This window comes from Tachypleus tridentatus, chromosome 4, assembly GCF_004210375.1.
Source record: "Tachypleus tridentatus isolate NWPU-2018 chromosome 4, ASM421037v1, whole genome shotgun sequence".
Lineage (NCBI taxonomy): Eukaryota > Metazoa > Arthropoda > Merostomata > Xiphosura > Limulidae > Tachypleus > Tachypleus tridentatus.
In genome coordinates, this window is record NC_134828.1 from 105159825 (window position 1) to 105174011 (window position 14187).

Sequence of the window (14187 nt, forward strand, 5' to 3'; positions counted from 1 at the left end):
CAATTTCGCACAGGAATTTCTTTACAAGCATCAGAAATTGCCAAGTTTAGGGAATTGGCATTGCAGTGTACATAGGGTGCAAGTGGAAATTTATTAGTTATGTGTCTCTGGACACCATTGAATTTCCCACTCATAGAGGCAGCACCGTCGTACCCTGGTCCTCGCAGGTAAGCCACGTCAGTACCATATTTTGTCAGATTGGTTATAATAATATCAGCGAAGTTTCTGCCTGTCACATCATAAACAGGTATAAATTGCAAAAAAATCTTCTCTTATTGCAACAGAGTTGTCATTGGCATGCAGATATCTAACACACAGCAAAAACTGTTCAATGCCTGAAATATCTGTTGTTTCATCAGCTAATATTGAGAAACTTTGCAACATTAACCCTGTTGACCAAAGCATCAAGAACATGAATATTACAGGCATTGATGATTTCATTTTGAATTTGAGGACTCAGATACATAGCATTCCTCTTTGTACTCTTAAGGCTTACTGAAAGCTTGACATCACCCTTTGCCCTGTAGCGCAAAATTGCCCGAAAATTCCCATCATTATTGATGGGCTCCTCATCAGTTTCACCAACAAACATTGGACCAGAATCATATTTTCCCCTCAAAGCTAAATCCTGTCTCCCACACAGCAATACAGTATCAATAATAGGCATTAAATATTGCCGGTTCTGTTCCATTTCTTGCTTGTAAGTTGCATCAAGCTGCAAGTGCACAGATGAACTGGTGTTTACGACCTGTAGAAAATTGTTAGCTTTTTCTTTGCTGTCTTGGTGGTACTGTTTCAATTCATGTGCCTTAAAGTCTTCAACAGCCTTCTTCCAGTTTGTGTATGGAAATTTCACTAATTGTCCCAATTTCTGGCTTCCAAAACCAGCACCATCAGGAACAAAAAGACAGCAGTACTTGCCGATAGCACCCTTTGCATGTTGACAGTAGAGTAGCCATCTCCACTGTGAAAGACAACAATGCTGAAAACGCAGCTTTCTTGGACCACACTGGGGGAAAACATAATCACTTCCTGGCTTCCAGGCATTCTCAAGGAGGCATTTTTTTGTTTCAACGTTTATCTAAAAGAGATAGAAAGACATAGTTCTAATAAAGTTATTCTGCACATAGGAAAGTTTGTTATGAGAGTACAATAACCTCGAAGAGAAAGGCTTAGAGCTGTACTTCTCAGAGCAGGCCTAACATCCTGTGGCTGTAGGCCTACAATCACTAGCAGCAATGAATATTTCATGTCTAAAACTCATCAGAGTGTTTGCATGATTTTTAATACAACATTAATATAATGAGGAGTTGACTTACCTGTTTACCAATGCTGACATCATCAGAAATGTAATTTCCAATGTCCTAGACTGGACCTGAGGTGGTAGTGGCAGCACTGGTAGAAGGCAAGGGTGATAACTCTGACAGTTCAGTTGACAATTCTGATTCAACCTGATTGGCTGCAGCAGATTGATCAGGTTCAGCCTCATGAATAGGTTTAAAGAACCCATGCAGTGTCTTTTGCTTTTTTCAGGCTTGAAATAGTGAATGATTGTTTATCGCAACTTCTATTTGGTAACGTCACATTCACAGTACCATTGTCGCCATCTATAGTGAATCATTTACTATAGATGGCGCCAATGGTACTCGGTTAATGTCATGGTGCTGCCAGCCTGCCACGGTGCCACTCAGTGTTTATTTGTGATGCTAATTCTTGAAGTCCAGGTAATCTGAACATACACTGTCCATGATATATGAATACAGATTATACACACTATACATATATTTTGCACTCTCCTGAGTGACTCTATATTATATATGTTGATGACAGGACTGTAGGCCTACTTTGCTGGACCTGATAACTTTAAGCTATATATTATATATATCGGCCTATATATTTATTTATGATTAAAAAAATAAGACAAACACCTCAGTGTGCCATTCTGAAATTTGCCAAAAGGTGGTCTCAGAATGCATAATTCAGGCTGCTCTTTTATGTTTTTATTAAAAAAATTTCCCGGGGAGCATGCACTGCACCCTTACTTAATTGCTAGGGGTTTTAAGAGTACATTATAGGTTTGGAGACAAACGGTCAAGCACTTCGCCTATTCAACGTTCGAGAAGAGATAAGGGATCGCGAGGTTATATAGGAAGCTTCAATCAGCACTCTACGACTTTTCGTCCCGCCTCTGAGGGTCATATAGGTACATGCCAAGTATAGTGACCATTGGTTTAGCACTTTGTCAAATAATGGATTAGGTTATAAACTTCATAATGTTCATGTACATTTCTATAAAAAAGTAATTGTTAAAATACATTTTCATACATACCTCTGCTGTGTTAGTACTAATTTTGTTTATAATATAATTACTAATTGTTTTTGTATGATAACAATTTATTATATCTATAAAATTATCTGTTCCAAATCTATGAAAATTTAGTTATCTATAAATTCAAATGAAATGAAAACGAACCAAATTCATATAAAACAGTTGTAAACAAACGCTATGTTTTCATTTCACCAATACCTGAGAAAAGAAATGATCAACACTTGACAACATTATTATAAAGAACTTAACAATCATTAAATATTAAGTCATGAAATAATCCAAATAATAACACCAACACTAAATAGTCTTGTATATCCAGTAATAAGCCTTTCTTTAATAAAAATATTAGTAATATTCTTTAACACTATATACAAACACTATTCTTAATTCGTATCCTAAGGCTTCTCGTATAGTCTACACCTGCATTTGTTGGCCACTCTTCTCTCATAGGTTCTCCTGTAGGGGTTTACAGAAAAAGTCAAACAAAGACTTTCCAGCGACGTTCATTACTGACTGATTGATGTTATAAGCTCACTGTACGGGAGGACGACACTTTCCAGTTTCACGTGTAGAAGTTACTTACATTTTACATGTAGACATATACGATTTATTTTTGTTTTTTGTTCTGTCGGATCATCGATGGACCAATTTTACGTTTACGGACTTACAACATTAAAATCCAGGGTTTTACTCCAATGCTGATCAATATCTGAAGCTTCAGCCGCTTATGAAGTAATTTTTATATCATGAATCACAATCGATTCAAACCTCTTCACAGATGCTTATCTTTCCGGTTGGGGTACATCACTGAACAACAATCTCACCTCAGACATCTGGACCAGCACAAGCAATTCCTCCATATCAGTGTGCTAGACCTTTATTCTGTCAAACGAACATGTTTGCATTTCTTACCTCTGCTACCAGATTGTTTGATTATGATCCATTCTGGCAATTTCATGGTGGTTTTATATATCAATATTACAGTAAGTACTAGATCTATAACTCTTTGTTTTTAAACAATCGACCTTATGGACATCTGTCCAATGAATCTGCTTTATAGATTCTAATGTATTGAGAGCGATGTAGATCATAGTAGACCATCTGTACCATGTTCCGCCTATTAAATAGCCACTTCACCCACAAGTTTCCTGATGTGTATGCTTTATTTTGGGTACTTACGACTTTATTTCTCGTCAATAATGAAGATTTATGAGTACAGATGGAGCAAGCAAACAGGGAATTGACGTCACTCTCCTATTGGTAGAAGGAGGGCTTTTACTGCACAATAACATCATTATTCAATAATTTTTGAAAAGTTACGAGAGTTAAGGTAGGAGTTGCCTGAAAGCTAGTGTCATGCAAATACTCATGTAAGATGCTGACAGAAGATAAAATTTTTCTTTTAAATGGTAAGTATCTAATGGAAACACATTTTAATGTGTTAACTCTCCAAAACCAGATCTCTGGTGACCAACCAGCAGGCGATAAGAAAAAGGGGGTTTCCGTCTTCACCTTTACATCTGATGATGTGTTAAAAGTTTTCCTCTTTCTTTTACTTTAAGGCTTTGTTGTTTGTTAGTGTTTCCTTTATTTTCTAGTTATTAATTAGCTATGGTTTTAAAATTAACCCAGGTGAACATGAATCTTGAATTTCATATGACTTTTCATACCCTTTTCACCTGGTAGAATTTTCAAAACATTTCTTAATTGCGCTGAATTTTCCTCCTTTTATTTTAGGTTGATCTACTCCTGATTTGTCCACCAGTGACGCTATTTCTGTTTTGAGAATCATGTCTATGATGGAAGTCCCTATACCTATGACTCACACTCACCTTCACATACTCACATGCCACTGAGTATGATATAATTAATGGAAGATTTCTGTAGGTTCTCCGAAATCCTCTATGCATCTCTCTCTTTTCTGCAAGATCCTTTGTTTCGCTTGTTTTTCTCAATTCCCAACGGTTCTGATGGTTATAAAATCATTTGCATACTCAACGTCTGTATACATTTATCACCTAAGTAAAAAAAGTCCCTCTTTTTTTTTGGTCCCCAGTTCCACATTCTTCATCTTAGATGGTAAATTAATTTATACAGGACTAGACCAACTTATTCATATACTTGTCTACTTCCTTCTCTAGGTTATATCCATCACTCAGTCCATATCAGCATCTGCTCTTCTGATAAGACCTTTATGGGATCTCAAACTTAATTTGCAGTCCTTATTTTACTTCAGGAAATAACTCCCTTAACACTTCCTCTTTAACTATCACTCCTTCATCAGACTCAGTGCTAAATGTATTATTTGCTATCACAATCCCCTTCAACATGTGGTCATCTATCGGTCAGTTACCTCTTTCTTTCTTTGTGAACCTGACAATGATCGAAGAAGGTCGAAACATTGTTCACTCCTCTACATAAAAACAATTCCCAACCCAAACCAGCAGTTTTTACATAGAGAGAATTAAGTTGATAATCATTTCCAACATTTTGAGAAGGCTGCCCTAATCACGGAATGACTCAACGAAAATGGTCATTATTATTTCAAGGTGTTTTAACTGGTAAAACACAAGAACCTTATGCTGGTCTCTCGCAAGAAGATTGTACAGATTGTGATAAAATTAAAGCAGCTATTCTGAAAGCATACAAATTACTACTGGATGCTTATTACCAAAAGTTTAGAAGTTATTGAAAGAAAGATAATCAAACCTATACAGAGTTTGTCCATTAAAAAAGAAGCTTGTTTTGATCGATGGTGTAATTGTATATATATGTATATACAACATTTTCGACATACTAAGACAGTTATGCCAAATTGAGAAATTGAAACGTTATACAAGTGACGACCTAAAGTTTACTTTATTGAAATACTACAAGAAGCAGTTGTTATTTCTGATGATTACATTTTAACACAGATAAAACCACTTTGTATGAAAACAAAACTCCTGCCACATCAACCAACACCTGCATCTGTTCATTCCAATAAAGTTAAGGATTCGTTTAAGAATTACGGCTTCTCTAGTTCGAAATTAAATTCCCTACGTTTATGAAGTACCATATTAAAGGATTTAGGGCTATTGTTAATATGAAAGTGTATTTAAATTTATGTCGTAAATATTGTTTTAACCAGGTTACATTGAATTTTTTTATTACCTTATTCGACGATTTTGTTAGAAATCCTTAAATAAAAAGAGAAAAACGTCTAAAACAGATAAGCAAGTAAATGTAAATCCATAAAAAAGGTGTTTTATATGTTATTAAAACACATTTTGGTAACATTCCAATAGGATAATATGACAGTTGTTAAGCAGAAAATATACATATATAAGAATATATTTAAAATCAGCTACAATAAAATTGAAACTGTAACTTCGATAAATGTAGTGATAAGACAACTAGAAAGACAGGTCAAACAGTTTGAACCATATTAAAATTTTTATCTTAATTATTTAATAAAATTAATATTCAAGAATAAACTTGAGGTCAATAAAAATTCATTTTATGTAAAGACTGAAATATATGATACTATGTAAAATAATTTAAACATTTGTATACAATTTTTGTGTGTCTTTCTTCTTCTATAAGCTGTAACTTATAAACCACTGTGTACCTACTTCTGACCTGTACAACAAAAACACGTAAATATCATCTGGGATAGCTTTCATACCTAAACATCCTAAAGTGTGTGTGTGTTTTCTTATTGCAAAGCCACATCAGGCCATCTGCTGAGCCCACCAAGGGGAATCGAACTCCTGATTGTAGTCTTGTAAATCCGTAGACTTACCGCCGTACTAGCGGGTGGAAACATCCTAGAGATCCACGATAAATTAGTAACAGCCCAAAATATATGCAGTTATTAAGATTGTATTGCGCAATACGCATATCAGTCAATTGATGGCGAGATGTAAGAAGTTAATCTAAGAGTTTTCAATCATTAAGTTATGTATTTACATTTAGTATTTACCACTAATGAATTCTGTGATGTGGAAAGTTTTATTTCATCGATTTCTTGATAGTTCAACAAAAAATACAAATACCAAGCTCTAGAAAGTCGTTTTGTTGAATCTGTCAACACAGATTTCTGTTTGTGTATGAATAAACATTACATTATAGATTTCACTCTGTTGTCGGCGTTTTACAAACAACCGTAACTTAAGATGTAATGCTGAACATCAGCTGTTTGAAGAACAAAATACAGTCACTTAAGATGTAATGTTGACCATCAGCTGTTTGAAGAACAAAATATAGTCACTTAAGATGTAATGTTAACCTAATGGTATTAGTAGAACAAATCAGAATCATTTCAGATATTACGTTTACTTATACCTATAAAAATATATTTTTCATCTAGTACTGTCAGTGATGATTGTACCTTGTAATTCTCGTCCAATCTAACCATTAAAGTTTGTGGTATGTTTCTTGTTCTCCGTTTTATTAAACATCAAAGATTGAAATTTGACAAGCAGATTGTTGAAAGTGGATTAACTTTTATATTTATGTAATTTACACCGTAACTTAATATATTTTACTTATGTATGTAGTAACCTAGTCCTTAAGTGATATAATGATATACATTGTTACTTCGTTTTCAGCATTATTCTAATAATCAGATTTCTGAAACACCTACCTACTACTACTATCACAGTAAAACGTTATATTATCTACACATTAAAATTATACAGATATGATGAAAAATCATGCCTACAGTTACAGAACAACTTGTTACACATTGAATTTCTAAAACAATTATCATAAACTCTTGCATTTCAAACTTTCCAACATCAGTTTATGGTTTAATAAACAATACCATAATAAACAGAAACAGTGTTTAAACAAAAAATCACTGGTGATGAAAAAGGAATTCAGAAGCGTCATGAGAAATGATGTCCACATAATAATAGGATGGCCGAATACTGTCCTCAAGAGGATGAGAAGTTGATAAATCCTAAGTAGTATAATGTGGTTTTAAATTTACCTCAGTTTAGACAATAACACAAATGCAGCAGGTCTAACTATGTATTGGCTTACAAGAGTATACCGTACATTACATATTAGTATTTACTCATTAATGTTTAAATTTTAGTAACATTTCTTAAAACGTAGAAAGTAAATGAGAAATACTTTGAAAAACGTTGATTTCGAAACGTACCCGTGCTACGAAATTCTTCACTCGCGCATACATACTAATTTTCCTAAGCCTTGTTTAGAATTGAGGGTGGGGTGTGTAGGGCATTGACTTAAAAAAATCAGATTAGAGTATTAATATTCTCAAAATCCCTGTATTTAATTTACCAGGGTCTCTAAATAAAGTGTATGTGGGTTGAAAAAATCCCATACCTATTCAGAGCTACGTTTTATTAATTACACACCTACAGTTTCAGCAGAATTCTTTCTCACGTTTTCAAATCACTTATAAACATATGTCAGGATTACATTGTGGGGAAAATTCTCTTTCAATTGGTTATAAACTTATGTTACTTAGAAGTAGGTGGTAATAGTTAAGACCAAATGATTGGTTTAAAAGGCGGAGTTACTGTAGTAATTTGCTAAATATATTGTTATCTCAGCAAATCCTAGAGGAGGGCGGTTCTTATTTTATATTTAGCTGTCTGTATCTCAATTTCGAGGTTCTAATTCGTTAGATACTTGTATTGCGGGCGTAATCAAATAGAAACTGAGCAGTGAGACAATTGGACGTGCTATGTGACACATTATAACCAATACTTAACATTTTTCCTTCACAGCTAATTTTCTTAAATGAGTAAGTTAAAACATATATAATTGTAAAATTGAAATTAAACTACGATTTCATGCTAATCTCATGACGAAATTTCGCGCCGCGTCGCGCTAAACATGCTCGCCCTCCCAGCCGTGGGGGCGTTATAATGTTACGGTCAATCCCACTATTTGTTGGTAAAAGAGTAGCCCAAGAGTTGGCAGTGGGTGGTGATGACTAGCTGCCTTCCCTCTAGTCTTACACTGCTAAATTAGGGACGGCTAGCACAGATAGCCCTCGAGTAGCTTTGTGCGAAATTCCAAAACAAACAAAAGCTACTTTTGTAACAATATTCTTCAAATTTACTATCACTAGTAAATTCGCCTCTGTCATACACATATGTATGAAAGTTTGGATGTATACAGCAAAACAAATTGTCATTCTAAGGTAATTCTCAAAACAGTTTATGATTTATTTAGAATATAATGCAGGCATACGACAAGTCACCTAATTAATGTTAGTTTATGTTGTGATAAAGTGATTCGAAACATCAAAGTTTTATTAGAAACATTAATAGATCAACCAAGTTAAGAAATTAAATCATTTGTTATAATTTTTTCTTCAAAAATTAAAATGTATTAAAAGAAATTTCCAGATACATTTCTGAACTTTTTGAATTGCTGATAAAACTACAGATAAAGAGTAACGTTATCACATGTATGGCTGATATTTTTCGTTAACAATATCGAACATGAATTTCATTAACTTTCCACTAAGAATTCACTATTTAATTTTTGAGTAAGAAAATAGTATCAGCATTTATAAGTAACTCTTTCTATTTTTAATAAAAAAGACAACAAAACAAATTAGGGTTAATGTGTAAACTTAAACAAATAAAGTGTGTGTGTAAAATTAAAGTGTATCCTAAAGAGCACAGTTACTAGAGAACATTTTCCAAACATTAATTCTTGTCAGAAGATGGGGTTTGAAACATGAAGCAACATAAAACATATGAATAACATTAAATGTTAAAAATTTGTTGATAACTGAGTTTTTTAAAAGTCAGTAACCAAGTTAAGATATCAGTGTACATAAAAAACTATTATAAAAGATATAGATTCTTAATATATATTTTTTAAACACGTGGATGATAAAACCTGTCAAACTAATGCTCTAAACTGAGTAAAAAATTTCCATATGAGCTGACATAAACAATTTAATGGATAAGCATGTTAGATAGGGTTATGCATTTTTTATTTTGTATTAAGTTATAAGACAGCCATGGATGGTTGGTAATGTTCTAAAGTACCTCTGATAAAAATATATAAATCTATTTATTTATTTGTCAAGTATATTAATTATTAATTATGTCTGAAATATCATTTTTAGAAATGACATCATAATCAAATCCTTAATTAATTTCCGAAGTCAAATCGGACAGTTTCTGTGAGATAGTGTTGATGTCATGATCAGAGCAACTATCGCATGGAATAGTGTAAATATTACAACAGTTTACAATACTTTCCAGGGTAATCATCGCCAGTTTGATAGATATTACAATGTCCCTATAACCAGTCTCCAAATTTCAAGTAAAATTCTATAATACTCTCGCGAATTACAAATAAAAGTTGTATCAAGCTAATACCACATCACTTCACCTATTCTTAACTGTTATATCATCTACCATGTTCCTAATTACTTTTTAGTTGTTTTCAGATCTGAAAATATTTTATACTTTATTGTTTAGCTTTCATTCAGTTTCATGTTTCACTTCTTTAATATCAAATAACATTACATATAGAAATAGTTTTATTATGTAGAGCATTGCTTGAGACTATCCTTGACGTTGAAGTGAGGTTTCAGACGGTACTTCTTCAGATAAGTCAGTTGTAATTAATAGCTCCTTGTCTGTTTATGTAAGGAAGAATTAGTAAACTATAATTCTGTTGAGAAGCTCCTTCTGTTTAAAATGTGGCTACTTCACTGATGTAACTTATCTTACCAGATGTGATCACTGACACAGAGAATTTACAGATCTTAATCATATGTACAACCTCACTTAAACCAACACAGTTTTACTGTTGTTGACTACAAACACAATTACCTTCCATTACATATCACCTATTAAACATACCAATGACTCATATATTACTTGACAAGTTATATTACAGAACATGATAGTAATATCAGCCACCTCTCATGAGAAACCTCTTTTATATAAATCAAACACTAACTTAAAAACATAATAAGTCAAGTTTAAACCAACATACAACCATCATCTGATACTCAGATTGGTATGTACAGTTGTTAGAAAAACAGATGCAACACTCATCGTTACACTGAACACAGAACATCTAGTCCTTAGTTAACTTACTGTTATTAGCTGTCCACCTGTACATTTTTTAATTTATTGTATATTTGTGAAAAACATAGCCCCAACACCAGCCACGTGCTCAATGAATGCAAATGTGAAGACTTGTATAGCATTTCAGTTGAGAATTTAAAATAATTTCTCTACAACATTACACCACAAACACCAAAAAATTAATATAAAAAAGGATGTTGTAAGTGAGATTGTATAAATCAGTTTAGTATTAACAAATGGTTTAGACTTTTATAAATTAAAAAAACATATATATTTGTTTCTTCATTTTTATATTTTTAAAAAATTGTTAAAGTTATTTTAAACTCCTTATATTAACTATGTTTTACGTATTTCTTGTTATAATATTTTTATTTCCTTAGCTGTATTCAACACCTTGTTAATACTTTTTTTGTTATGTTGTTATTATTAATACTCATGTTTCTATCTTGTAAAATATTATTTTCTCAACTGTTGTATTCGATTCAAAATTTCCTGTCATTAACCAAAAAGCTTGTTTCTGTCTTGAAAAAGAATATTTCTTTAAAACATTACAAGAAAATAAAACCAAATTTAAAGTAATTAAACACAAAGTTTAATTTATTTTATTAACCTTCACACTGTTCTGTTATTTTATATAAAACACACACACACTTACTCATTAAACACACACTTACATCACAAACATTTACACACATTTTCACACTGTTCTGTTATTTTATATAAACACACACACACACTTACTCATTACAAACATATTACACACATTTTCACACTGTTCTGTTATTTTATATAAACACACACACACTTACTCATTACACACATTTTCATTCATCTGTTTTGTTTTGTTGAATTCATAAACAGTCTGTATCAATATTTCTTTTGATAAATTAATATCTCTATAGGGCTATACTTGATAATGTAAGTTTAAGTCACCTCTGTTCTTGTTGAAGTATACTAGACCTGACTATCATTAGTTACTGTTGTCTCTATTTCTTTAATGTAGAAACTTTATATTAATGTAAGTCTCATGTTTACATGATTTACTAAACAAGATTCTGGCTATATGACTTACAGAAACAAAAAATGAACCTAGACCATCAACTAGCATGCTGCATTAAACCAGAGTTTTACGAACTTATACAACAAAACATAAACCAAATCAACACTTGGAATGACAGAGACAAAAAGATCTACCACAACAAAAAACTTGAGAAACTAAGATGCAAACAACAGAAAAGACAACACGACAAACCATTGATTAACCTCATAATTAACAGATCTGACCGACAATTAAACACAGATGAGATACATCAACTTAACAAAGGACCCAAATTCGCAATACCACCTAGGTGCATTCCAACTTTAGAAATTAAAGCATGTTTAGAAGACTTAACCAGGAGACTTGTGATACTTTCCACAGAAAACAAAATCAACAGAAAATAACCAACAGAAAGAAGACAATTTTGACAATACTATTGACATCCAACAGCCAAACTTCTTGGGAAAAATTAATAATTAATATTTTCCAGAAACACCTAAACACAACATCTTAAACGATTTTTTCAAAGAATTTTCTCACAAAACCATCAACATAATTTCACAAAACAGAAAACTAAAAAAACAACCTCACAAAAAGAGACATTAATTCCATTAAAACCTAAAACAAGACAAAAACATTAAAATTCTAAAAGCAGATAAAGGAAATACTATAGTCATAATAAACACAAATGAATACATCCAAAAAACGAAGAACATCCCATCAGACATAAACAAATTGAAACCAATACACACAAATCCAACAGACACATGAAACGAAACGAAACAAAATACTACTATAAACGAAAAAAGCTAACACAATTTCAAAAACACCACACCACAAATACACAGCATCCCCAAACCTCATAAACCAGATTGTCCACTATGACCAATAATGTTCACATATGAATCGTTTAATTACAGTCTTGGTAAATACATAGCATGGGCATTCTCCAAATATGGAACATCAGCCAGCTTACTCATCAAAGACTTAATTTCAAATCTAACCTCAATCTTTTTAATCATAAAGCCTTAATGGCCAGTCTTGATGTAATGTCCCTCTTTACAGAAGTCCCAACTACTCAAGCCTGCAAGATAGCGTTAGAACTCTATATCCGAGACCCTAACCCATCAATAGACATTCCAGCAACCAATTAGCAACCCTTATAGAATTCACCACAATGAAGACAAACTTCATGTTCAACAACCACAACTATATACAAACATATGGCCTCAGCATGGGTAATCCAGTATCACCAGTTCTAACCAATATTTTTATGACACGAGTTGAAACAATCAATTAACACAACATTACATCCACCACTATATTGATACAGATATGTAGACGACATTATTGCGATATTCACATCTACAGAACACACGCTTAACTTTTTCAATCACATTAATTCTATACATCCCAACATCAACTTCACATGTGAACAGTAAGAAAGAAATCAAATATCATTGATGATAACATGAGTTACTTTGTTTCTTTTGGTAAAGTTTTGGATTTTATGTTTTATGTAGGGGTCTGCTAGAAAATTTTAAAAAAATGCAGATTTTCTACTTATGTTTATTTTAGATATGAGAACACTTTTCTATGGGGAATATAACTTGTATACAGTTGAGAATATGAAAAGAGATGATGTTTCTACCTATAACTGCTTTTAAAATAAAATTACTTCACCTATCTAATGTTATCAGTGTTAATAGCTTTCTTTAAGTTGAAATTAAAACTCTACTAACTACAACTAATGCCTCTGTAGTCCCTCATTAATTATAATTAACAAAGTGTTTGTTTCCTTTCCCAATGTGCAAAACTAAATACATTGGCACTTTTAAGTAAAATTAATTGAATGACACTGATGAAAAGAAAAGTACACTTCTGTTTAGTGTGTGATTATCAAAACGTACGAGTGAAGATGTACATGTTTTATATTATATCATGATACACAAATATAGTTTTTAAAAACTGTACTGTCCTCCAACTAATAATGTAAGGAAGCTGCTCAGTCACCATGTTTACTGATTAACTGTTTATGTTGGACAAGTATCTGAGTTTGGAATGTTTCCTTATTAATCGGCCTGTAACATCACTCAATACCACATCAACAACAACACCCTGTAGTTGTTAAATTAATTAACTTTATCTTCCCCAGATCTAAATAAATCTCTGCATCAACACATTTAACAAAAGTGAAAACCTTTGTTCTATTGTTCGACAGTTAATTCAGGAAAAACATGTTTCACCAGTTCTGGATTTCAGATAAATCCCATTATTTAAATAACATAATGATCTCTAGACAGTTTTAATGAACAGCTTCAGTTCATTTAGAAAACGATTTAGAAACAAATGGGAAAAAAAATAAAACCAAGAGTACTAAAAACACAAACCTGTCAACACAGTAACCACTTCACAGTTTTATTTATCACTTTTGTACTATCTCATAAAGTTTTAATTATAATATCTTAGCTATTAAGTTGTGTTAGAAAATGGAAAGCCAAAAGCACAAACTTCCTATACCCACCTTTATGAAACCAAATATTGCTGCTTCTTTTAAGCAATTAAAGACATGACCTTAGTTTAAGAACATTTCAGAAACCAAGATACTCTTAGTGAATAGAGCAGAAATACCCATTGTGTAGCTTTGTGCTTAACTCAGAAGCATTTGTTGTATTTTTAAGTAGCACAAAATAAAGACTATCTGCCACAGGATTATACCAAGGCCTTAATATACCAGT

General features: G+C 32.4%; 1 long non-coding RNA gene across 3 annotated transcripts in view; it reads right to left on the bottom strand.

The window, feature by feature from the left end:
- The window catches only part of LOC143249827 (uncharacterized), a 95308-nt gene that overhangs the window by 42321 nt on the left and 38800 nt on the right, over positions 1–14187 (bottom strand). The window contains exon 2 of one of the 3 annotated variants that reach the window (XR_013027984.1): positions 5997–6138. The exons of 1 other annotated variant lie outside the window; for it this stretch is intronic. This is a non-coding gene — a long non-coding RNA (uncharacterized LOC143249827). Of the gene's footprint in view, positions 1–5644; positions 6139–14187 lie in introns of those variants that run through there. One more of the 3 variants, XR_013027983.1, reaches the window with a different exon arrangement.